Raw genomic sequence first — 27,992 nt, forward strand, 5'->3', positions numbered from 1 at the left:
CAGGACCAAGGAGCCGTCCCAAAGTTGATTAAAGGCCATGGAAACTGCTAGTAGGTAGACAGGAGGATCAGGTGATTTATTCCCAAGAAGGCCAAGGGAGTTGTCCAAAGAAGAGGCAAGAGAACAGGGATCTGTCTCTCTCACTGCTGGAAAATAAATGGAAGTCCTAGAAACCTGCTCTTCAATGGAAAAGATACCACAGGGTGTCAGGATGGCAGGCCTGAGGACAGAAGGGATAGAGACAGTCTGCTGTCAGAGCAAAAGGGATGCTGGATTCAGAGTTAAAAGACCTGGATTCACATCCCAGCCTTGGCAATTAGAGACTTATACTAGTAAACACTTAGTAAATATCTTTTCATTCACTCTTTTGTTCATGTAGGAGTTGGCCACTGCCCAAGTAAATGTTCTGGTTACTTTGTAGCTTTTCAAGTGTTCAGCTGAACACAAACAAGATTGTGTTTTAATAAAGTTCTTAGAATTTACTGTTATTAAGCAATGCATTAGTGTATACTTAGTGAACATTTACCATTACTAGTGGCCAATTAAAGACTAGTCTTTCTCCACCAAGTTTTAAGCAGGAGATTTTATATCTGTGGCAAGTGGTGAAGAGAGGAATGGTGTACTTGAGTAATAGAGGAAATAAGGAGAAGTCCTTAGTCTGGCATATAGAAGTGAATAAATCAAGCTTTGCATGGGAATGAAAAAATACAGTGCTTAAGTTTTTGGCACAGTGTTCTAGAGACAGTTTACTAATTAATTGGCCACTAAGTAATGGTAAATGTTCACTAAGTAATGAATGTGCACACAGTAAATGTTCAATAAATGATTCCTCTATCTATCTAGTCTAAGTGCATAATTCCCTAATACAGACATTTCACACTTCACTCTTACCTCCATCTTACTCTGATACCTTATCATGGTGCCAAGGGAACTTTAGGTTCTCAAAAACCATATATCAACAGAGGGGCAACACTGGCAGATCCAAGCTCAAAAGGCTTCAAGTAGGATGTTGAGAACAAACTGTATCTGCTCTCTGAGGATCATCCTCAGAAGTCTGACCACTAAATAATGAATTCTGTAGCCACTGTTACTCTTGAAAACTTGAAGTGTTAGGAACAGAGGAGATAGATATATGGGGTATGTCCTACTAATACTTTCAGCAACCTTTATTAATATTTAAAGATCCTTAATCCCACTTACCAAAGAACTTGAGTTGTTAAACAGTGATAAAATTTATGAGGATCTAGAAAGCTGGATTTTCTTGGGAGTTCTTCAGTACTTAGAAGAAGATTCATCATGAAGCTCCTCATGTGGGAGTCATCATGAGGAGATTCATAGATTTCTAGAATGTCAGAATTGGAAGGGACAAAGATAGTACCCAGGAGTTGACAACCTGAATTCAATGTGTGCTCACCTCAGAACTCTTAAAGTCAGCCCAGGCTCCAGTATCCTGTCAAAGCCACAAAAAGAAACAAAGTCAGCTCCCATCATATGTCTACCCAAGGAGAAGGAGATAGGGCAGAGGCCAGTGCCCATATTGGGCCACCAGGAGATGGAGGCAAAAGTTAGATATTAGGGCAAAATACTGGGCAGGATCCTAGCTCCCTACTAAGCCAGAGTTACAATAGATAGCAGGGAGTGGGACCAGCACTCTATCCAGCACCGTTGCAGTGGAGCAGCAGCATCCTCTTTTCTGGGAAATCATAGGATCATGATCTAGTCAGTACATCTAAGAGTGAAGGAGAGGAGCAGAATCTGGCCTTGATACAGAGTTGTAGCACAGGAACTGAGGATGGAGAAGAAATAGAAGAAAGCTGCACATATTGAAAAAATACTGAGTTAAAAAAAATGGGTAAACTCTAGAAGACTACTCAAGTAATCACAATTAGTACAAGTAGAACATGAGGGGGGAAAAAGAATGACTCAACCACATGCATCCTAAGTGTACATGGAAGTGTGAACCTAGAGATAAAATTTAAATTCAAGTTCATAATGAAAAAATTAAAAAAAAAAGTTGGAACAAAAGGTTAAAAACATGACCCAAGTAGTGGACTCCCAGGGAAGCAGAGTAGAGCAAACAGAACTTGATGAGTCAGTGACACAAGACATATTACATGAAACTCAAAAAACTAAAATATTAGAACATGTGAGGTATCTACAATCAAAAGCAGGTGACCTGGAAAACAAAACTAGGAGAGAGAATTTAAAAATTATCAGGATTCCTGAAAATCTTAGCCAAACTAGAGACATGAATATTATATTTCAATAAATCATAAAAGAAACTGCTTGGCACTATTGAAACCAGAAGGCAAGGAAAAAATGGAAAAGTAATAGTCACCTCATGAAAGAAACCCCAAATTGAAAAACCAAGCAACATTATAGCCTAAATATTACAATTCAAAGGGCAAAACTACTGTAAGCGGCCAGAAAAAAAGATTTCGAAATCCACGGAATCACATTTAGGATCACACATGCTGCAGCTTCTCTAATGAAAAGGGAATATTGGAGTATAGTATACCAAAAGGCACAAAGAAAAAGCCTTCTAACCAAGAATAATATATTCTGCAAAACTGAGTAAATCTACATGGGAGATGGCATTAATCCTTATTAAAATATAGAATTTTAAAGCATTCCTGCTGAATATACCAAAGTGAGGTAGAACCTTTGGAATGCAAAAATAAGAGATAATAGAAACCTAGAAAAGTCAATATGTTTGAGCAATTAGAAAGAACTAAATAATTATCCAGTATATAGAGACTAATGAGGGAGAGGAGACAAGTGTCCCTTCATAACTCCACAATCTTTAAGGATCAAGAATATATAAAGGAATTGATATCAATGCAAAAAAGCGCTATTTCTTGATAGATAAGTCTTCAAAGGATATGAACTGAAATTTTTTAAGAAAAGAAAATCAAGCTATATGAAACAACTATATGAAAAAATGCTTAAAAAGACCACATATAAGAGAAATGCAGATTAAAACAATTTTAATGTTCTACCCATCAAATTGACAAAGATGACAAAAAAGGAAAATGGCAATTACTGGAGGACAGACACTAATGCAGGGGCACCACTGGTAGATAAACCAGATTAAAATGTATTTGAGAAATGTTTAACAAAATAAAAACATAGTATAGCATAGATAATGTTAATTTGTGGTTTTCCAAGCCAATATGCAGCCCTCAGATTTCTATTTCAGTTTTAAGCACTGTACTAATGTCCTCTTGTAGAGCTATGAATTGATCCAATTAATCAGGAAAGCCATTTAAAGTAAACTCCAGAATTCACTAAATTGTATATCCTTGGACCTAGTGATATTGTTACTAGGTATATACACCAAAGAGGTAAAGACAGAGGAAATTACCCATATTTACAACATTATAGCAGCCTGCTTTGTTGTAACACTTAATAGTGAAAAATGGTGCATGTAGCATATGTGATCCTGAATGTGATTCCCTGGATTTCAAAGTCTTTTTCATTCATTTAAATTTTAAATTCAGGAATGGCTGAACAAATTAAATTATTAAATTACATAAATGTAATAGAATATCATTTTGCTGTCAGAAGTGGCCATTAGATTCATAGAAACCTTGAAGACTTGTATGTACTGATGAAAAGTTAGATAAACAAAACCTGAACATTTTATATAGTGCCAATAATAAAAAAAGGAATACAACTTTGAAAGACCTAAGCATTCTGATAAATCCAATGACCAGTTATGACTTCAGAAGACTGTTGTTGAAATATGCTTTTAACAAAGAGGAGATACACTAGAGGTACAAAATAAGACATAGGTTTTCAGATACAACCAAGCCCATTTCACTCTATATACTTCTATCCCCATTGCTTAACACAAGGCCTAGCCCATATTAGGTGTAGCCTTCATGGTATTAATATATAATTAGCTATTAATTAATCATTAATTAGATATTGTTTAATAGTATTAAATTCTATTTGTTGCAAGGTAGGACTCCTACTTGGGGGCAAGAGGAAAGACTTGACACAGTAATAATGAGGCAAAAAAAAAAAAGGAAGAAAGGAACATTGGGGAAACCTTTTTTAAAAGAGAGCAAAAGGAAGTTCAGAAGGAAAAAGATAAGCAGGGCAGTTTTATTAATATATTAAGTTTTGCTGTAGTTAAGAGTAAAAGACTTTTTAAACAGCAAAATAAGTAACGAAAGATTTTTTCTATATACATAAAGATATCTGTAATTATTGATTGATTGATGGTTTATTGATTGGATGTTTCTCACAGGTTACCACATTATCAGTGGGGGATGGATACATATGTAGTGAACACACGTACAGATTCCTGAAGGGGCACACATGTAGTGAACATGTGCGACTGGGGCATAGAACCTAGAACATCACATAGGTGGCATATGCAGGTGGTACAAATAAAAGAGTACCACTGGTCATTGTTGACTACCTGATGGAGCAGGTGTTACAAATAAGAATTCTGCTGACTGGATTCATATTGAGGTCACTCCTAAAGTGGAAACAGAGATAGGCAGAAACAGAAACAGAGATCCTTTGTTCACCTTGTCTTTCCACATAAAATCTACTAATTCTTTCACTTACAGACTATGTTGTATACTATTGAACATCATTCTTAAAGTCTGTTTCTTTTTCATATTTTCATGAAAGATACCCTTGATTCATGGATGAATCATTTTCATATTTTATTGAAATAACAAGGTAGGCAGTTAGTAGTTATTGGTATACTTTCTATTACTACTTTGTCATTCTTCTGACATTTCCCCCAAGGCAGAATCATCACTCCAAGTTACCTTGTAATTCTCTCTGTGCTTTGAAGATGTCTCTGCTAACACAAAATTCATCAGTATATACTTGACCTGGTCCAGACATTCTTTCAAACAATTATTTTAGTTGCTATTTCTCATTCTCCAATTAGCGTATTCAGGACAGAAAAATTAGAGTGACTGTGCAGTAGTTTAACTGTCATAAAAAGAGATTGTTATAGAAATTCTGAAACTCGATTTTCTATTTTCTATTTGTAATCTTCCTAGTTTCTCCATAAACCTCTTAAAATAATGAGACTTAGCCAGATTTTTCCATAGGTTTGCTTTTCCCTATTCTTTGTTGGGTTAAGAGATTGAATTTTTTATACTATTCCACCATCTTACTCCATGATATTTTATAAATTAATGTTTTCTAGAGTGATGGTGCGCTTGGTTTCCATAGCTCTCACTGGCCAGAAGATTGAGTGTGGTTTGTGGGGTCTTATGGCCTCCTCACTACAACAACTAACTACTTTGTTTCCTTTAAATCTTTGCAGGAAATAGTAATAATTAAAGTCAGTATCTTTATCTTTTTTTCCATTTCCCATTTTTTGGCTTTGGCACCTTATTTGAATCTCATTTTTAAAACTATTGAAGTTTTTCTCCATGGCTTTTCATCTTTATGCTTTTAATTGAATGTTGATTTTGATCTTTCTAATTACAAATTAATTATCTAATTGTATACAGACTGATTCTGCATTCAATTCTGTTTCTGTTTATCCATGAAACTGGTTGTTCTGAAATGGCTCCCTCATCAGTAACAAGCAGTTTTCTGCCTGTTTAGATAGAGTTGATTTCATGGGGTTTTTTTGTGTAATACTCTATGGTGCTCACCATATCTAGCTCCACCCATCTCTTCTTCAAGAAAATATAATAAAAGAAAAAATGCTTCTGAGTAATCCACAAGCCTTTGACCTCTTCCCCCCCTCGCTTAAACCTGAAACATATTTTCCTACATACTTTTGCCCACCTTCATATTAAAATCACCAAGATTCGTTTGGAACATCTTGTCAACTTCTTCATAGAATTCCTCTAACTCTTTATCCTCTGCAGCTGGTATTAGTGCATAAGTTGTATTATCTTCATGACTATCTTTCTGCTTATGCTTTTTGTGAGTATTACAAAAGGACTTGACCAGGTGTCCCATGAAGTGATATGTTGTATTGTTTTGGGACACACAATGAAATAAACTTCTTTGTTTGACTCACTAACCAGAACTTGTGAACCAGACTTTCGTTTCACTGCAACTTCTTTTTGTCCACTAGTTTCATTCATCTCTAGAATACCAATATTGATGGGAACTAGCTTTTATTACAGTAGTATGGTAATTTGTTGGCATTACATTTACACCTTTTAAAGTATAGACAGGTAAGATAATATTTGTAGATGGTAGTACACATTTACACCAAAACTAAAGGCCATTTTAACTTTTTTTGTTTGTTTCATGGGTTGACAAGAACCAACTTACTGGTGATAAGCCTCTAACATTTAGCTAGGTTGATTCTTATATAGCCTGTTACTAGCAAAGTAATTAAAGCCTTTCCAGGATAGGAACCTGCTGGTGTCTCTACTCCACGGTAGGATACCTTCCAACACCACCTGAGTTGGAAGTTCTACAGACACATCTGTCATGCCACCATGTTTTTTCTTCAAGGTTTTTGAATTCTTTAAGTTCCTATCCATAGTTCAGAAAAATAAGCACACTTTTTTTTTTGCCTTTCCTTCAAGGTAACTTGTCTTCTAAGCATGATCGTAATGGTATAAGTGAATTTTAACCATTTGTTCCAGATGTTAAAAGAAGTTATTCATTAAGACCTTAAATGATTTTAAAGTTTTAATAATAATTTTATATGGAGTTAATATATATATATATACACACACATATATATGTATATAGATATATACATGAATATATTCTACCTTTAAAAATGAGTTCTTACTTCATTCCAGAATGCCTCTCAAAAGTTTCTTTAAGTTTCTAGAGGAGAAAGAAAATTAAAAGTAGTGGAGAATTCAGACTATATCTACTATAGGTTAGTTTTATAAGGATTCTGGATTCTTTATAAGATTGTTAACAGTTCACCAAGTTTTTTCTTTCTTTTTTTTACCAAGTTTTTTCATTTTTCCCCTGTATAGAACCAAAGTGCTTTGGGAAGTATATTATATGCTTGTTTGTGGCCTAAAACAATAGAAGGTGCAAAAATAAGAACAATTTTGCAGTTTTATCTGATAATTTTTACATCCACAGATAAGATTATATCTACAGCTAGGTCTCATTCACCTCTTTTCTTACTTTTAAGTTATGTTAGGTTATAGTAAAGATACCTTTTCAAATGTAGTTGAACAAGCATTTATAAGGCATGTAAGTAGAGTCAGAAGATGAGTTATAAAATCCAATTTGCTAATTTCCTACCCTGGGCAAATCACTTAAACCCTTTACCCCTCGATTTTCTTGTCTGTAAATTAAGGGGGTCAGACTATATGACCTATAAAATCCTTTGCATTGCTGTGAATAATCAAGAAATGACTGCATAGCTAAGTTTTTTAACAACAAAGGTAATCCTCTCCCAGCTGCTCTCTTGTCTCTCCACTCAGAATTTCTTTCTTGTACTCAGGTACTGAACATTTCTTCCCCCTCTCCACCTCTCCCCTTTCAAGTTTCTTTTTATAAATTGTCTTCCCTCATTGGAAAGTAAGCTCCTTGAGGGCAGGGGACTGTCTTTTGTTCTGTATGTATTTGTATTCTTAGCACTTAGCACTGTGCCTCGAACATAGTAAGTGCTTAATAAATGCTTTTTGACTGACTTGTTGATTTGGAGAGGGACTGCTTTCAAATATATGTGATGCTTTGGAAGTGCTTGAATATTTGCATTTGTATTTCTGAAATATTTGGGTGTAAGATTTTTTTCCATTTTTTTCTCTTCTTTCCATATCTTTAAGAAATTCTGGCAGTTTTAAAAGTGCAAGAAATATGTTTATGCAATATTAGGATTACAAATTAAAAATCATAAAATGTGAAAGTTCCAGTTGCCATAAGATCATGAAGTTTTATTTTCAAGGGATAAATAGCTCATGGTTAAAAAAATCACCTTCTGTGAGAACTCAGCTTCTGGACTTTTATGACATTTGAAGTCTGAAAATCAAAGGTACAAAAACTATATAAAAGCTAATATAAACTACTGTTAGTCTTAAAAAAAAAAGTCAAGAAAATGCAAAAGGTTAGATTCTCATGCTATCTGCTCACCCACATTACACTTCCTCTAAATTGAGACTTGCATACTCAAATTAAATATGTAGTCACAAATGCCATATGTAACATGTGAAACTGAATTTACATTGTGAGATATTAAGCCTCTTTGCTTGGAAATTTTGGCGGGGGGGGATTCAATAGACATATACATCATATAACATCATATTTTAATTGCATGTGCACTTAAGCCTTTTTATGTTTTCCTCACATATTCCCCTCATTTACAACTTTATCTCACTGTGAACTAGCCATATGTGAAATTCACTATTTTAAACTCAGGTTATTTTTATGGTGTTAGTGCACAAGAAAATGGTTTTAAAGTGGAAAATATATATATTTTTACCAGATTGTATAAATTTTAAAATCTAAGTGATTTTTCTAAATTGTAAAAAAGTTCATATCTCTTCATGTCAGTTAGGAGCTATCCATTCTTATGTGCAAGTAAAAAATTGAACAAAGATGCTGAAGAATAATACCTTGATGAGACCTAGCCATTTTCAATATGTTGAAACTTTCACATTGTTGTGTGTGGTTCACGTGTAGCATAAATGAAAGGGTTGGTTTCACAAAGATTTCCATTTCTTTTGCTGTAGAAATGGGGCATTTCTCTCATGCAACAGCATTTCCCATCCTGTTCACAGGTGTATATTTAGCCTTCTTTCTAAGTAGCATTTAATCTCAATAATACCAACTGTAGTTTTAAATTAGCAGTAAAATATAAGTAGCAACAAAATACCTGTAATGTACGCATTAAATCCATTAAGACATCCATTAAATACATGTGATAAAGTATGTGTGTTTTCTCAAGATGGATCTACTTTAAGTAAATGGTGATTCCAGTTTACCATTTGAAATGTTCCCCTACCTGTAGAAGATAATTATATTTTAGCATTTGTTTTCTCCAAAGAAAAAGTTTAGATGAACTTTTGAGTGGCTTCCATTCCACATCCTAAAAGTTGGAAGAGCTCCATTAGTACATGTGAATGTACATAATTATTCTTTATAAGGAAAGATGACGTTACCTATTGTGATTGGGTCAATATATGAATATGTAAATGAAGAGAAAATTCAGTCCACTTTGTAGCATAGGAAATCTAACTCCCTTTGGATTTTCACCTGCACCCCTCACTCACAGCTTTGATGCTAACAAATGCTCTTAAGAATTTAGAAAACTCTTTTCCAGTTCTGATGGCTGCAGCCATAGCCAACATCCCTGCTGCTATGGTTTCCCATAAGCCCAACACAGTGTTGCAGCATCTGTCAAAGTTGGTCTTCAGTGTAGCTTTTGAAACTTCTCTGCCCTGCATGCCTATGATTACCCTGCTACAACTCACCAAACAATAGCTCCTTCAGGATCCTGCTAATACTCATCATCCCTCCAGACTCTGCCCGGCTATTCTTATATCCCCCCCCAAAAGCCCATTTCTCTACTGGTAGACTGGCCGTATTCTAGGATGTCATGGTTGGTAATCTTGTCTTTCTACTATGATGTAAACAGTGCTGGTGAAAATGCGCAAGAAGCTGAATAAGATGCCCATAGTAGACAATTTTCTAGAAATCATATTAAAAGTTGAGCGCTATCAGCTTTGTAAAGTTTGATACTATGGCCACTGCCAGCCTTCCAGAGAACATATCAGTCTTTTTTACGTAGAGGAGGAATTATTCTGGGAAGACCCCAGAACCCCCCCAGTTAAATGTCCTTCCCAAACACCTTGAGTTCTTTCATCATTCTCAATGTGCTTTCCAATTACTTTCATTTAGTATAACTCATCCCTATTCGATTGTTACTTACTGAAGCAGACTAACATTTGGGTACCTAGTGAGCCAGAGGCAGAACCAGAACTGGACCTTCCAGTGAGAAATGCCAAGGCCTAGTCTTGTATAGCCTCAAGTAAATTTCATTTGGGGGCAGTTTGTTGTTTCTTTAAAAGGTAGGCATTTAATCACTCATCTCTAATTATGTAAGGTTCTTATGTAAGGGGAGGGGTGTGTTTATCCTTTTTTCCCAAATAAAGACTAGCATCATTAACTTCATATTTTCTGCAGAGAGACCTTCCCCAGGTGTGATGCAAAAATGTTATTTTCATTGCCTAGTCTCGAGCAAGTTTTTGCTCCATTTATTCCATGACCTCACATCAGCCTCTTGGACCCAACTGCCCACAGAGCTTCATGATTTTGTAATTGGATCTTAGCAGAAATGCCTGTAGTACTTCCCTGCCCTTAGCAGTCAATACAGAAGGCAACCAAATGCTTCAATATGCCTGCCCACTGGACTGAGCTACAGTAATCCAATTCCACTTTCTCAACATTCCTTACACCCACTGCTTGCACAGTGATGGGGAAGCCTGGAGTCAAACCTTTTGAGTTTAATTGCCCTTAGTGGAGACAGAGTGAAAGATAATGGAGCTATTGGACTCTTGAGTCTCTACCCTGGAAGGTCAGAAAATAAGGCCTTTCTTCCCTTATTTTGCTCCTTGCGAGGTATGTGGAGGTGGAAAGGGTTATCAAAGTATCAATAATCATTGAGAGATTGTGCCAAATCACTACCAAGGAAAGAAATGGAAATTAAAACAACTCTGAGGTTTTGTCTCATACCCCTTAAAGTGACAAAGATGATAAAAGATGGAAATAATGTTTTATGGGCTACAAAGGAAATCAAGCACAGTAATATACTGCTGGTGGAGTAATGGTCCAACTGTTCTGGAAAGTAATTTCGCATTCTGTGAGAAAAGTCACTAAACTCCTTGTGCTTTTTGACCTAGTAATGATGCCGCTACTGGACATATTCTCCAAGAAGATCAAAAACAGGCCTCATATGTATCAAAGCACCCATAGTAGCACTTTGTAATAGTAGAAGAAAATTGGAAACAACAAAATGACTTTTTATTAATTGGGGAACAGCCAAATAAATGGTGGCATATGAATATGATAAAATATCATTATGTCCTAAGAAATAATTATGTGAAGGATACATAGGAATGTGAGAAGACTTATATGAACAGATACAAAATGAAGTAAGCAGAATTAGGAAAACATTCGTCCATGATGACTACAATAATATAAATAAAAATAACACTAAAAAGTAAACTATGATGGCTTGTAATGACCAATCTCAGTCTCAGAGAACAGATTCTGAAGCATGCCACCCCACTTCAGTAAAGAAATGGGGGGCTACAAGTGTGAAATGAGGTATACACTATTAATGATCACAGTATCCGTTGGTTTTTCTTAACTGTCTTTGTTAAAATGTAAAGTTCATTGGTTTATGGTGAAGTAACTGTGACATAAAATATAGAATACTAATAAAACTTTTAACAAATTAAAAAGCATAAAAACGATTGAACATTTTCCCCTTTCCCTTTGTTTTGCAATCACCATTTTTCCTGTTTTAATGTTATTTTAAAATCTACTAGCTGCGCAGTTTAGCTATTTCTGTGTTACTCTGAGAAGCTTAGCCAAAAAAAAGTCTCAGCATTTTCATAATTTTTTCAGCAAAAGCCATTACAGATCATTTTTATCCAAGCACATAGTCCTCTACATTATACATTACCCTTTCAGACAGCCATTTATAGGGTTGTGATGTGTCAACCACATTACAAGATAACACTGTTCTTGTGAGGTTATAGAGGAGAAGCTGACAGTTCTACCATAACCTAACACAGGAAAAATTAGACTTCATGGTCTTGAAATTAATGCATCTTATCAGCTTAAATTAATTTAACTAGACTTCTCTCCCTAAAATGATAATGAAACAAAATAATTTACATTTTTGGCAAAAAAAGAAAAGAGTCATGGAATCTCTTAGTTAAAAAGGATCTTAGAGGTCATGTTTCCCAATTCCACATTCTGTAAGGAGTCCCCTTTCCACTTTTACTGACATGAATCCAGCCTGTACTCATTGAATATATAAGGCAGTATAGGAAATGAGACTCTAATTTCATTGGAACAGGAAACTCTCACTACCAATGTAAGTCAGCATCTTCTCTGCAATTTATAGAGAGTTGCCTAGGATACTAAGAGGTCAAGTAACTTGCCCAGAATCATACATCAGATTAGTATCAGAGGAGGATATTCATGTCCTTAAGGCCATCTTTCTATCCAGTATGCAGCACTGCCAATCACATAAGCGTTACATTTTTCACTATCCTCAAATGGTGAAATTATACTTAGGGTCTAAAATTCAAGCTAAAAATCCATCTATAAAAGTAGGGCAGGTAGGTGGCACAATGGATAGAGCACCAGGCTTGGAGTCAGGAAATTTCATCTTCTTGAGTTCAAATCTGACCTCAGATGCTTGCTAGCTGTGTGACTCTGGACAAGTCCCTTCACCCTGTTTGCTTCAGTTTCCTCATCTATAAAAATGAACTCTAGAAGGAAATGGCACACCACTCCTGTGTCTTTGCCAAGAAAACCCCAAGTGGGGTCACCAAGAGTCAGGCATAACTGAAACACCTGAACAACAAAAAGAGAAGCATAGCGATGATTTTTTTTTTTTGAAAGGTCTAACATTCACAGCAAGAACGTCAAGAAAGGTCAGAAAATAGCATGAAACAAACCATTGTGATGTTCGTGTTCTTTAAAAATCTGTAATGTATGTTTTGTAAACAGAACTTCTAAAAGTTAGTGCTCTACTAATTAAATAAAAAGAAAATGTAGTACATAAGAATAGAAAAGATTTGAAAATGTCTTTGAGGGAACAGATGCTAGAATGACTTCACTGTAGATCACCATTTTTCCCCCATGATACTTGTATTTGGTCATAATGGAAAGAAATTGATTCCAAATGTGTTTTCTTGACCCCTACTCCATACATGTTAGTGCCTAACCTTAAATGATGTTTCTACATTCTCAGCCGTATTTACAGTAATTATATGCATAATGTAGCATATTATTGTCTGGACTTCCTGTTTAATCAGTACAGAGCTTCTTACAAGTGCAGCTGAAAAGGGCAAACAAAATTAAAGCTTTATATACCAAAACAAGTTTGATTTGCTAAGCTCCCAGCATTCCAAAGTACACAAATTTGTTCCACTAAGTTTTCCGATGGCTTGCAGATGGGCAATGATTAATCAGAGAGCTAACTGTGAAGTAGTTTGCAATTAAACTGGAAAGCTCTGAAGCATGCTAATTGAATCAGAAAATTAGAGACACTGAACAGTAATTGGCTATTTCTCATGCAGCAGGTGCCAGGCCACTCATCTGTGGAACAAGGTATTTAAGGCACATTAGCACTAGTAAAAATACTTCTTGATATGGAACAGTTAGATTTTCTGCTCATTTTCACCATGGATGTCAAAACATACAGCTGTGATGTCTAGTGCTTACAATTCATGTTTTAAGAATCTAAGTAAGGTAAACATATGGGAGAGTAGCATGCTATGCAACAGGAAATGGTGTAAGAGTGAAAGTGAAATTGAACAACGTGAGGGTTCCTTTTATTTTTAAACATAACTTTTTCCTTTCTTTTTGTACAGATTTAAAAGTTGTTGAGTTTTCTGTTCAATGTTAGTTTAAAGAAGCAACAGTATAAATCTAGCACTGCTGTGAGCTTGGTAGATACATAAAGCCAATTCATATCATGTCTCAGCATGAGTTTATATCTTCTAATTAGTACCACCATTTTATAGAGTGAGCACATGCTATGAAAGTTTGTTTGCCATGCCAACAGGGACCAGAGCATGTCGCTTTTTCCTTAGTAAAGTGATAGTGTTGGATTATCATGAAAGACTGTAACCTAACCAGTAGGTAATCAGGAAGGAATGGGATTTAATAAGTGCAGTTGTGGAAAGTTGTTGCAATAATAATCATTTTCGTATTATCATGGGTGGGGCATATGACTTATTTCCCATTGCATAAATGGGAGTTCAGTGTTAAATTAGAGTTCAGTGTTGTTATTAGAAAGTAAAAATTACAAATGAACATGGAAATGTCCTAAATTATGCTTCTCTGTGTTGGAAAGCAGAATTTTACAATATTCACATGCTAATCATATCACTTAGCAGTTCACTGCAGAAAATAGCATATTTGAACCAAGAGACATAAATTATAAATTGTAAACAGCGTGTGGGGGATATGTTCTAACTATGTCTCATTTGCATTAAGACAAGGAGTTTTCTGTGCTTCAAATTATATACCTTCATTAAGTTTTAAAGTCTCTCATAATGTTTTATTAAGAACAACTTGGTAAGGAGTAATCAAAATGAGATTTGGAAGCACCTATTTTAAAAGATTTCCACATCAGAGTGTGCTTCTACTTCCTGTCTTGAAGCTATATGTGGACTTTTTTTTTTTAACAAGTTAAAGCATGAGCCCCTTATGGCACTCCTGTTCCCCCAATATAAACTATGTGTTTTTTGCATTTCTTTAGTTTGAAAGCAGCTCAAAAATATTTACATGATCAATGTTTTTTTGCTAGAGGGATGAAGTTTGCTCTTCCATGGACAAGTGAGAACATATTGATCATTTTATTCTATTTGCTATTTCTAAATTCAATATACCTCTTGAGTCGATAAGCGAGATCGAGAGCATATTCTTTTTTGTGTGTGTGCCTGCTTGTAGCTTGTTCTCAAGATCCAAGATACATTTTTGATTAATCACAAATGCTCTGGGGTCATAGAGAGCAAATGTGTTTGTGGAGTGTCAGCTGATGCTGTCAGATAAATGTCTTAAGCTTAGCCAGGGTTCATGCCCCAGCTTTAGGCTGTGCCAAATGTCTCCCCTTGTTGAGGAAGATAACAGCCACACTGGAGGCGACTGAGCTGTTTGTTCACTGAAAGGGCTGACCTTGCCATATGGGGCTACAATCAGGTGAAAGAAACAGTGTAGATGTTTTAATTAAAAGTTAACAAATTTCAACTTTTTATTTGATTCAGATTATCTTGGCATTCACGGGGACACATTTTCCTTTCTTACCTTAATTGCCATTATGCTACATCTCTTCAGCATTTCTGACTAGATTCCTTAAGATGAGTAATGTGTTTCATATCGTTCTCAGTATATGCCCAAAATATTTTGGCACAATTGAATACATTATTAGGATACCACGAAACACTTGAAAATGTTTATCAGGACAAAAGAGGCACATTTCTTCCATGAGCATATTTTTGAAAATTTTTTCTCACTCTCTTAAAAACCACGCGAAGCCAACTGGACTCCAAATCTGAGGCAGCAACAAGGACATTCAGAAATTTTATTTTGAAACCACTTACAATATTGGTCTGGGCAAAGAGAGGTCACTTGTAGTAATGACCCTTAACCATGTAGCCTCTTGGCTTCAGAGGGCTTGTTTAATCACATTTACCCTACTTATAGTAATTTGTCTTCTTTTACTAGACAGAGTGTCTAAATAGGAAGTAGTGACAATTGCTCCACACACTTGGAGAATGCTGTGGCACACCATGGTCTGTGTTTTGTAGTGCTGAAGGCAATAGGAAGAATCAGATGGCGGTGCACAAATAAGGGAACTCTCAGAGGGCTACTTGTGGGTATTTGTTGTAAAACACCTAGAAACAGTGCCTTTCTTCTATCTTTGCTCAGCTTGCTTTATTTTGTTTTGTTTCTCCAAAGAAGATGTTCTACTTTTCTTCTCTCAAGAAGTTCATGCTGTCATGGGTAAATCATCGGTGCTAATTAGACACAATAATACTGCAAAAAAAAAAAAATGAAGAAAGAAATAACACATCTGTCATAAACTCCCACCAGATCTCTTGGAAATGAGACGTTTTTAATATTTTATGCCAAACACAAAATATCTTGAGGAAATAGTTTTATATTCTATATCCCAAAACAAAACCTTTAGTATAAGTAGATCTGCTTCAGTAGCTCATTTCAAATTGTATTATTTAAAATCCCCCCACACACTTTTGTAATATAGGTTGTGTTATAATAACAGTCTGAATCTGAAAAACAAAATCAGCAGGTAAAAGGACAGGAATAAAATGAGAGATGCTTCTGGAATTATTTTTTAAAGTCTACTATTCTAGTAATGGTGCTGTTATGTACAACTAATGACACTGTTATAAATGTTACATTACATTATTGAGAGAAAACTTTGTTTCATGTATGATTTTGTCAGTGGGCAAACTACCATTTTTGCGATCACTAAAATGTTCAGAGAAAGTTAAATTTGGTCTTAAACTTTTCTCAAAGAGAAAAACAAAGATTTTCCATTTCTGAAGGCCTAGAGCATAAGATTCCCTTCATGTTAACTGTACAGCAAAATGCAACCTCTGACTGAAGAGAAGACTTGGACCTTGTTCCAGAAGCTCTCAAAATATACTGGAAAAAATATTCAGTTGCTTATGGACTGAGTTGATGGCACCTACTGTTTCTGACTCCATAAAGACAAAATCTACTATGTAAGTGAGAAAGTTGGCAATAAATGTCTCCCAGGAGAAGTTGGTATCTTTGAGAACCTGCTTTGGGAAATTCACTGAAACCCAGAAGTTAAGATTGTATCTCATTGCCCTAGATTAACTGACATTTTATGCAAACCATAAAATGTGGTTGAAACCAGGAGCCTCTGCCAGTCATTCTTAAGTGGGAAATGTGTTAAAATGTGGCATAGTTCAAATCACAGAAAATATTCATTGGTGTCAGGAATTGGTAGGTGTACTCCATGGCAGATTTCCCTTTGGACAAAGGCTACATAGAATTGCCAGAAGGTGCACCCTGTAGCAGTTGTCTTATTCACCAGATTGGTATTAGGAATGTATGCACCATGAACACACACTGAATTCATCTGATGGATTTGTGACTGAGTAGAAAGGTCTTTATTTTTTTCTTTGCGGGAACAGCTGAATTATAAAACCACCATTGTACTGGCTACTATCAAAAACACTGTGACCGATACCCTTGGTCTTTTGTTGATATTGCAAAGGCACCGTGGCATAGAGGATCACATGCTGGTCTTAGAATTAGAAAGGTCAGGGTTTGAATCTAGCACTTAACATAGTACCTGACACATAGTAAGTATTTAATAAATGTTTATCGATTGATTCTTTGCAAGTCACTTAACCTCTCTCATTTCAGTTTTCTCAACTGTAAAATGGGAATTCACTACAATATCTGTCTCACAGGATCAAGTGAAATAATGTACTTAAAGTAGAAGTGAGGTAAAAGTATTAGCTATCATTGTAAACAAATAAATGCAGGGCAAATACTTGTTTAGCAAGAAAGTGAGACATTTTGAACCTTTATTGTTTAATAATAGTGATTAAATTGAATACCATGTTAAAAAAAAGATAACAGCCCTAAAGCCCCATTATCAAAGTATACAATTTGTTTTCAAACTATTTTCACCTTCATAGTTGCAACTGATGCCAAAATTGTATAAGTAAATGATTTTTAAGTGCATAGGAACAGTGATTCTAAGGTTCTGTATTCTTTTAACTTACAAATAAAAGAAAAGATTATGCTTGTTCTCATTTGTATTTTTTAGTTAAGTTTATAATCATAATTATGGGAAAAAACTGCATAGGATCTTTAATCATTTTTTTCTTATCAATTTTGATACTGATATGTGCTAATATATCTGCTACCCTTTCCACTCCCTGAGGCTGTCATCAACTTCAATTGACATTGGTGTTGTTCTTCAGTGCCATAATTTTTTTTAAAAAGTAATGTCATACTTGTAACTGATTGAGGAAGGGACTTGGAATTCTACTCTAAATGAGTGGGAAAGTTGCTGTATTATCTACAGAACCCATGGTGCTTCATATGGCCAAAGCTCTAAGAAACTACTCTTAGGGAATTTGGAGGGAGAAAAAGTCACAAAATTTCAACCCAACTTGGCTGGGGAGTGAGCCAAGTTAACTGGAATGACTTAGGCTCTTCAGAGTGACAAGCTCTTTAGTCAACAGTTTATTTGAAGTGAAATTGACTCAGTAGTCCTGACTGAAATACATAAATGAGCTTCTCTAAGTCAGTGGCACTGTTAACCACTACCACCATGCTTACCTAAGTATGTCTTGCTCTTTTTCTTCCCATTTACTGCCTAGATGTAAACCTCCACCTCCTCTAGCTATCAACTCATTTTAAAAACAGAGAAGAGGTCATCACATAAAGGTGGTTCTTTACAGTTCTCAGGGTTTCTTACACATAAAACAAACTTGTTCAAGAAACTTAGGCATTACCTCAAAACATTTTGAAAGAAACAGCACCACACTGGATTCGAACATTTCCTCTCTAAAACCAATTTTCATTTTAGTTTCTACTGATCCTTTTTTTTAAAAAAATCTATTTGCACTTAACAATTAAAAGACTAAACATTTTAACCATCTACATGGAGTTAGAAATTCTTCTATTCTTACTTTATTGGACTGCAAGGAGATTTTGACATGATAACCAGGTTAAGTAGGTCAGAGATCTTTGACTCTTGTCATACTGTTAGCACATTTAGCTATTTAAAGCCAATACTCTTCATGCTATCACATTTTTACACTCGTTATAATTTTACTGATAATGAAGAGGGCTATTTCCAATCATTGCTCTTTCTCTTCTCCTTTTTTCCCACCTTTGATTCCAGGTTTTTAGTCTTTCTTTCTTGCCTTTTGAATATCCCCCAAACTTGCCCCCTCAAAGGTGAAATTTGTTTTGCTTATGACTATTTCTTTACCTATCTTGCCCTCTCTCATATACTCCCCTTTCTCCATATTTGGTCCCTATCTCATCCTATTTCCTTGTTAAACTTACTGCATGTGTGTGTGTATGTGTGTATGTGTATGTGTAATTATGATCAACCTTCCTTTGTCTAGTTCAGGTGAGAGTAAGAGGAAGCCCATTCTCTCCTCCCTTTTTTTATGTTTAAATCGTTTTTATCTTATCCTGCTCTGTTATATGAGATAATGGTTTCTTCTACTCCCTCCTACTTTCCATTCCAGTCTTCTATACCTCCCATTTCTGTCTTCTCCTAAGATCATTAAAACAGAACAAAATGACCCCTAGGCCATCTGTTTTTCCTTTCTCTATGACCCTTGTAGAAATTAAGGTTCTGAGAAAACATTTGTTTTCACTCATCCTAGTAGCATTCTATCAGTTTATCACCGTATCATTCCTTCCAACTGAACAAATGTATCTGCCTTTCTGTGTTTCTCTTCTTTCCTGCATTTCCATTTCAAAGGGTCTACTCAGTTCTAGCATTTGAAACAGACTTTCAGAAATCCATTATTTCATTAAAGCTCCATTTTTTTCTCTCATAAGATTATACTTAATTTTCCCACATGGATGATTCTTGGTTGCAAACCTTTATCTTTTCCTTTTTAGAATATTGTATTCCTAGCTCTCCGCTCCTGTAAAGAGGTAGTTTATAAGTCTTGTATGGTGCTTACTCTGGCTCCTTGATACTTGAACTCTTTTCTTTTGACTGGTTGCAAATTTTTTGACCTATAAGTCCCAGATTTTGGCTATGATGTTCCTGAGAATTTTCGTTTTGTGGTTTATTTCATGAGGTGACCTTTGGATTCTAGTTTTTTGTTGTTCCTCTGGTTCTAAAACATCTGGGAAATTTTCATTTATAATTTATACATAATAGTATCCAAGCTTTTCTCTTTTTTTGGCAAGATTTTTAAGAAGTGTTACTATTATCAGATTATCTCTCCTTGACATATTTTCTTGATCATTTATTTTTTCCATTATATTTCTTTTGATTTTTCAGTCTTGATTTTGCTGTGGTATTTCTTGTTGTCTTACTTCAACTACAGTAGATGCCCACTGATTGGGTAATAGCTTCACATGAATGTTGGGCGTAAGAAATTATGAATGTGAATAATTCAAGGAAACATGGAAGACAGTGAAATAAGCAGAACCAGGAAATAGATATGTGTGCATATACAGATAGGTCTAACTTTACATAAATTTACATTATGCAAATTTAACTCCCCAGTGGGGTGGCAGTGCTGGTGCAGCCCACCTCCTCCCAGGGGTTCTCTGCTCTAGGCATTGAAGTTACTCTTCCTGAGGTGGCAGGGTGTGGGACAAATAAGCAGTGAAGCCTCTTTTGTTGGTCTGTTGAGCCACATGGAGGGGAGGGAAAGGTCTACAGAATGATCCACTTACATTAAGTGAGAATTGGCTGTACAATCAATCAATCAAAAAGCATTTATTAGATGCCTACTATGTTCCAACCACTGTGCTAAGCACTGGGGATACAAAAGAGTCAAAACAAAGTCATTGCCCTTAAGGAGTTTACAATGAGGGAGACAAGATGCAAACATATACAAAGCAAGCTGTATACAAAATAAATAGGAAATAACAGAGTATTGGAATTGAAACTGATTGGGAAAGACTTCTGTAAAAGATGGGATTTTAGTTTGAACTTAGAAGAAGCCAGGGCAGTCATTAGGTGATGGGGGAGAGATGGAGACAATTCCCAGAGCAGAGAAACAGCATATCTTGTTCATAGACCTGACCAGGTAGGACCTGGCCAGTATTACTGTATCAAATAGCACTTGTTAGGGAAAAGGGTATAAGAAGACTGGAATGGCAGAGAAAGTTACGAAGCGCTTTGAATGTTAAACAAAGCATTTTGTATTTGATCCTAGAAGCAATAGGGAGCCACTGGAGTTTATTGAATAGGTGACATGGTCAACTCTATACTTTGGTTGCTGACCACAGTCTGTGTGATTATATACACACACACACATTAGAGAAAGAGAGAGAGAGAGAGAGAAAGACAGACAGACAGACAGACAGACGACAGACAGACATATATATAAACATACATCAGTAGAATTTAGAAATGTTAATCTGGAGATGTGGGGAGAGGTCAGCACTAAACCTAGAGGTTTGGGAGTCTTATTGGTAGAAATAATGATTGTAGTAGAAGTGGCTATCTGTGTGGTGCTAAGAACTGGCCTCCATTCATAGAAAACAGGGACTAGTTCTAGGTCGTGTGTGTGTGTGTGTGTGTGTGTGTGTACAATACTTAGTGTAATCCCATGTACAAGCAGGTATTTAATACGCTTAAATGATAATGGAAATGTCATGTTTCTGAGAGATTTTATTGAATATATGTGTATGTATATGAGATTTGTATGAACACATTCCTTAAGCTATAACGTGACTACATCCTGCAAGGGAACTGGACCTCAACAATAACATTCAGTCCCTCCTTGGCCCCTGCTATTCCGTACTACATAATATAATACAAAGCTGGTGTATGAGTCAGGAATACCAGCTTTTTGCAGCATATAATATGAAGAGCAGCCTACTGTCAGTGTCACCAGCCGCATTTGATGGAAATGTATTTTGTTTGTAATTTAGATTGTGCTATAGAGAGATACTCTAGGATATCACTTAGATGAGCACTGACTATATTGCTGGATATCCATAAGAAAGACCACTTTGAAGAAAACTCACAGAGAAAATTTCAGTAAAGCAACAGAAAATGTGAGCAAATCCAGACTTTTAAACATGTTTGTATACCAATGTAAAACACTCAGAAAAGAAAAAGGAATTGGATGAGGGTCTTTGTCCAAGATCACAGCTGTGGTCTCATTTGCATGACTGAGCCATGATGAAATAACTGCTGACTAGATAGAAAGGTGTAGAGTGAATAAACATGAATTCAGTATATTGATTCCAGAAGCCTGGGTCTAGTCCTAACTCCATCACTGACTAATACTGCCTAGAGCTCAATGTTAGCCATTTCATTTGGATTCAGATCTGTAGAATACTCAGATCAATGGTCTGGCAACCAAATACAAAGACAGGAGGAAAAGGAACGAACCTCCAAATGTTGAATTTGATGACACTGATTGTGTGACTTAAAAAAAAAAGTAAGCCACTCTACTTTGATTTATCCATCTGTAAAAATGTTTCTTCCTCCAACCAAGTTGTTGAATTTTTTTTTTAGAAATTTTCTTTGGCCTTCCCAGGCCTGCCCGTCAGCTTCCTTCACACACCCCCTGGGTCTTCACACACTTCAAACACTTCTCCTATCTACTTCAGGAGCATATTGCAAAGATAAGCTACATTATTTAAGTGAAAGATTTTTTAACTCTTCAACAGACATAATTTCCCTTGGAAGAGAAATGAATTTGGGATCCTAAACAGTTCCCCCAAAGGCTTATAATGACAACTTCTGATTTGGACTCCCCCAAAAGGTGAGGACATTTTGGAATTGGTAAATAGACAACCCCTTTCCATTTTGTTCCTATCCAGATAACTTACAGTAGTAGCTGAGAGGCAAGTATAGCTCTGTTGCTTCCCATATCCTGGTTTCAAGTCCCTTACTACCCCTCCAACTGTGGAGGGCACATGAGAGTCCTCTTCTTTCTCCAAGACACATGTTGCACAGGAACTGCCCTTCTCTCCAAAAGGTCAGATTTCTGAACTCATTATACTAGGATTTACTCTCAAAGCAACCCTTAAGCCTGAAGCTGCCCAAGAAATTGCTGAAAGATTTGAAATGATTATATAATGACTAAATATACAAGAGTGCTCTTGTCAACAACCAGAGAAAAATATTTGGGTATTAAAATTGGGGAGGAGAGAAGGGAAGCATTCAAGTTCTGCGTTGATCACAATATTGAACTGTAGCCTTCAAGCTTCTGTCCTTGGTCAGTTGGGCCACTCTGTTGTTATAGAAACTTTTGCGGGGAGTAAGAGATAGGAAAAACCTAAATCTTTTAGATTTGAACTGTACAACAGGAAAGGATTAGTTTACACTAGAAGGTCATGTTGTTAAATAATAACAGCTGAACTGTATACAGTTCTTTGTGGTTATAAAACACTTTACATGTATTCCTTTAAGTCAACTTCACAAGTACCCTGAGAGGTAGTTAATGTATCAGTATCCCCATTTTGCAGGTGATAAAACTGAAGTCCAGAAATGTGTCCCATAGACAATACACGGTGACCTAGAGTTTGGCACCTATTATTGATCCCTTTCAGTTGGAGCCTGGTGATGTTTCTAATATAAACCATAGCTTGCCTTTAAGTTATAACAGTTGTAGAATTCTAAGTTTGGGGAAGGGAATGAATGAGTGCAAGCTAAGAGGCGTGAAGGTAAAACACATGACCAACCTCCTTCCAAACAAATGATTATTTTCAAATTCAGAATGAGATAAAATTTTGGACATGGCTAAGGTGGGAATTTGGTTTATTTGTTATGAAGACTTGGGTTTTATTTTTATTGTTCAATTGGGAGAAGCAGTAAGAAAAGGATAATATTCTTATAAAAATAAATAATGTGATTGCATGAAAATATTACATAAAGATCTGAAATATAAATGGAAGTTTGGTATCTTTCTCTAAGAAGTCCAAACAAGGGAAGGGGAAACAAGTTAAAATAATGGAAAATTATAAATCTATTAACTTAACTTTAGATATTTAGAAAAATACTTTTTAAGAAGTTGTAAGAAACTAATTTTAGATACCTATAGGATAATAAGTTTTTCTGTAATGGTTTTGGAAGAACAAATTAGTGGCTAAACTGATTTTCTTCAATGATAGATTGACAAGTCTGATACATTGAGATGAAGTAATATATGCAGTACATATTAATTTTAGTAAATCCTTCTATTCTATTCCTTAAGGAATGCTCATCACCATATTGGGAATGGAGGGAGGGAAAGAGGGCAGACTTAAATCATTTCCACTTTACTGTTTTCTAGCAGATTTTTTTTTCCAGTGTGTGGTGGTGAAGATGAAAGCTGATAGATGAGTGCAGTTTGAGAAATATCTGCAATTTTCATTTATCTATACTATTCCATGTCCCAGTTAGCATACATCATAAGAAGAAGAGTTTGTAAAGGAGCCTAATGCTTGTGGTGCTGCATTAAGCAAATATAGTCACTTTTTAGAAGTTATTTTACATATTCATTGCTTCAATGTGTTTTGTCTTCTGTCCTTTAGCAGTTAGCCTGACTCATTTCTGTGCTGCTTTTTAAGAGCTTTCATCAGCCAAGCCCCTACTTTCATTTGCTAAGCTTTATGTATTTTTATTGGTACCTGCTTCATTTTTTTTTACATAATTTACATTTTTTATATGTATTTTTTGATAGGAAAGAAGCTTTAACTTATTCATATTGATTTAGTATACTCTTTGTGTTATACTTTTAAACTTGAGCTCAATGTTCCTTATTAAATCAAACTAAAACTATGAAAATTTCTCAGAGCAAAGAAATGAATCATTGGATTCACTTTTCATCGAGTTTATCATGATTTCTTATGGAGGTAAAATCCAACCTACAGTGAAGAAAATTCTAATGTTATGGTTTTCTGTTCCTTTACATATATTCCTAAACATTGTCCTCTTGTATTAACATTTATAACAACATGGAGATTAGCTATAATGGCTAATATTTGTGATATTATCCTTTAAATTTGTAAATACATTCATGTAGTATAAAACCATATAATATAAATGCCCTCTAAATTTTGATATTACTTTTAGAAGTTTATCCTTGGCAGTAATGGCTAGACAAAACCACTTACCAAGTATCCTCTGAGTGGCTTACATTGTATGAAGTTATGAGGGAAATAAAAGACATGATTCCAATTCACAAACAGCTTCACAATTCAATGAAAAAAATCTGAATTTTAGAACCAATGGAATGGAGGTGGAAAAAGGAGAGTAAATGACTGTAGGCAGAGTAAAAGGAAAATTTGCTTAAGAAAACATACAGCTAAAAAGGTCAGAATAACAAATCATAAACTATGAATGGAGAAAAAGGAAAACCAAAAGAAAATATACTGCCAGAAATTATACTTCATGCAAATCACAAACAAAATTGTTAGACTCAATCCTAGGATCTTCAACATTAACTTTTTCTTCTGGATACCAAACCTAAGATCATGTCTTTAGTTTGCCAGCCCATTTCTGTTGTCTCAGAAAGAGAGAGAATCTAGATCGTGATGTTAAATTTTTATAGCCTGATAAAATATTTTTGTCTATATGAGAAATAATTTCCATTTAGGAACCTGAAATTGTACCACATTTTTTACTTGTAATACAAGAGTGAGTGGTTTTAAAGGATTAGTTTATCTTCCTTATATGTTAGAAGTTCATGTTATCCTTTGTTTCAAGATTTAAACTTAGTTAATAGCATTTTGAGATTGATCTGTTGTGTGTACAAGTGAAAGAGTTCCAGGAGAGGTGACTTTTAAGACCTGTTTTGAAGGAGGCAACTTATAGGCAAAGATTATTGGGGAGGCAGTGAGCAGTTTAGAGTGAAGAACTCGGTTATAACAAAATGGAGATGGAAAAGAATAACAAACTGACTGCACTGGCCCATTGTACCTGCCAGCAGTGAGACTACTGCAGTAGTCACATTTGGAACGGCTTGCATGCATTTAATTAAAACATATCTTTTCATTATTAAGCAGAATAATCCAAGGATATATCTTACCAGTACTCTTTATTAGAAAGGCTACTGCAGATACTCTTTGAGTTGATTTGTACATGTTGTTCCAAGGGATCTGAAATGAAGGGAAAGGCACTTTTTCTTTCTTGCAGGGGGAAAAGTTTCATCATATAAAATTGCACTCCATTTTCGTGAACAGTTTTTCACATATGTTTCCTCCTACCAGTCAGTTTATTTCAGATAATCAAAGTGGACACCATGTGCCACCCCTTCCTTCTTCACATCAGTCATGTGAAGAAACTGGATGTACTATGAATGAAAATAAAATGTAAAGGATCCATGAATCCACATTTCACTAAAGTGAAGGGTGAATCCCTTAAAGATGCCCACCCAGGTATCTTGTGTAATCTTCTATCAGGTTTGTATCTCCATTTCAGTTTGTATGACACTACCTGTTTTGAATAGGATAAAGCCTCATTGTTACTGTCAGCCCTGTTTCAAACTAAATATTCGTCTAGTCCTTTGTGGCTGCCATTTTTATCAGGCATTCAGAACAGCTTCCCTTTGCTGATCTGCCATTTTCCTGCATATCACGGTTTCACTTGTATGATTTCTGGTGAGACAAGCTTAGACCTGGCTGCTTTTCTCTCAATAACAGAGAAAAGAAATGTCTCTGGTGCCTACTCTACAGAGAAAGTTGATTCATGTGTAAATTGTCAGTTGGCCTTTATTTGCTTGGCCTGTGGAGAGTACACATGCAGATAAAAGACTCGATGGGTCAGGGCTTAGTACGTGCAGGTTTCTCCAGTGGCCGCAATGACAGCGTTAGAATTGTTGTCAAAGATTATCAGACACACTATGATGTCTTATCATTATTTACTTGCAGTTTTCTGTGTAAAATAAATTCCAGTGCAGAAAAAGCTTTTATAACATTAGGACAAATCATGTATAAGACTCCTGTTTAATGGTTTTTTTCCCTTCATCATTTCAAACTCTAAATAATAAACATTGGCTTGTTTCCTTGATATTGGAAATGGTGTCTTTATGATTCCTCAGTCCATGTTAATGGTCTCTGACCTCTCTTTTCACATTTCAACTACATCATGTTTTTATTTCTTTAACCTTAAGTTGTAATATCCAATCCTGAAAAAGGGGAAAGGGGATTCTGAATTGTGATTAATGTATCAGAGATAAAACGTATTAAATAAGACAGGTGTAAAATGCTACTTGTCTGCACTATCTCACTATCTTTATAAAGTACGCACAGCAACTTCTAGGCACTGTGCAGAAAATAGAAAGTTATTTAAGCTACAAAATCGGTCACCCATCATTTGATTGCCTTTCATTAAAGTAAAATCAGAAAATGTGGACTCCAGGTTTACATTCCTCCTTTGTTTTATCTGTGTAGAACACCAATTAGCTCACAAATCCCTTGTAATTATAAATTACAGCTGTGCTTGAACTTTAAAAGACAGATCTTTATATTACACTAAGAAATAATAGCTAACATTTATATGGTTCTATACAGTTAAAAAGCACTTTAAATACATTACCTTACTTGATCCTCACAACAACCCTGGGAGGTAAGTAGGGAGAGTAATATTTTTCCCAATTTTGCAGAAAAATTGAGGTTCAGAGGCTTTCCAGAGATGTAAGTGGCGAAATTCAAAGCTTAAACACAGATCTTCTAACCCTGAAGCCAGAATTTTTTTCCTAAGTAGGAGCACAGTATAATAGATAAAGAGCTATGCATGCTCCAGGGAGGACTGAATTCAAATCCCACTTCTGACACAAGCTGTGTGCTCATGGGAAACTTAATTAATCTCCCTTAGCACTTTCCTCTTCCATAAAATAAGGATAATAATACTAGTAATACTCTCTTCGTGGGACTGTTGTGGGATGCAAATGAGATAATGTGTGTAAAGTGCTTGGCAGACCTTAAAGCGCTACGTAAATGTCAGTTGTTACACTTTTCACGATGGAATAGGAAGTCCAATAATGATCAACATGGCTTTAGTCATTTTTTATTGCTCCAATTTTGTGCTGTTTTGCAAATGAGTAAAGATGAATCACCTAAATGGAAAAGATAAGGTGGATTTTTTGTAATATTTATTTATGCAATTTTTATTAGTTACATTTGTAATCACATGATGATCCATTCTGCTGAAAAGTATATGAGAAAGCAAAAGAAGCTATGTAGCATTTAACATGTATAATTTCATGTCCAAGATTGGCATATGCCATATGCATGTTCATTTTATCTTGGTAGGTTTACCTTATTTCCTCCAAAATCAGCTTCCCCTCTGAACTTCCTCTTTTCCATAAAAGAGACTATCATTGGTATAGAAGTGCAGAATAAGTACCCTTGTGTTGATTTGTTCGACTTGTCTATACTTATTTGTTAAAGGGAGGTCTTCTTTTGGGGTGGGAGATTGGTGGGGGTAAAGAGAGTTGGGAACTGTTGAGTAGTGTTATAAATTTGAGAAAATAAGAAAAGAAAAAAAGATTTTAATTAACCATTAAAAAATACACAAAAGAGAGCAGAAGAAAATTCAGAAGGGGATACCAGGTTGGAAGTAATAATTATTGCGGGAAAAAAAACTTAGACAAGTTCATCTTTGAAGCACCATGACA

At 35.4% G+C, this 27,992-nt stretch overlaps 1 protein-coding gene, 1 long non-coding RNA gene and 1 pseudogene across 32 annotated transcripts in view; 2 read left to right on the plus strand and 1 right to left on the minus strand.

Moving 5' to 3' along the window:
• ARB2A (ARB2 cotranscriptional regulator A) overlaps positions 1 to 27,992 on the plus strand; it is a 478,053-nt gene that overhangs the window by 409,949 nt on the left and 40,112 nt on the right. The gene's annotated exons all lie outside the window — the stretch shown is intronic.
• Positions 15,153 to 27,992, minus strand: part of LOC140501950 (uncharacterized) — a 72,321-nt gene continuing 59,481 nt past the window's right edge. For both annotated transcript variants that reach the window (XR_011966445.1, XR_011966444.1), the window contains 2 exons: positions 25,404 to 25,473; positions 15,153 to 15,696 (listed from right to left, as the gene is read on the minus strand). This is a non-coding gene — a long non-coding RNA (uncharacterized lncRNA). The remainder of the gene's footprint in view (positions 15,697 to 25,403; positions 25,474 to 27,992) is intronic.
• LOC140501948 (60S ribosome subunit biogenesis protein NIP7 homolog pseudogene) lies at positions 15,689 to 26,014 on the plus strand (annotated as a pseudogene).

This window comes from Notamacropus eugenii, chromosome 4, assembly GCF_028372415.1.
Source record: "Notamacropus eugenii isolate mMacEug1 chromosome 4, mMacEug1.pri_v2, whole genome shotgun sequence".
NCBI classification, from domain to species: domain Eukaryota; kingdom Metazoa; phylum Chordata; class Mammalia; order Diprotodontia; family Macropodidae; genus Notamacropus; species Notamacropus eugenii.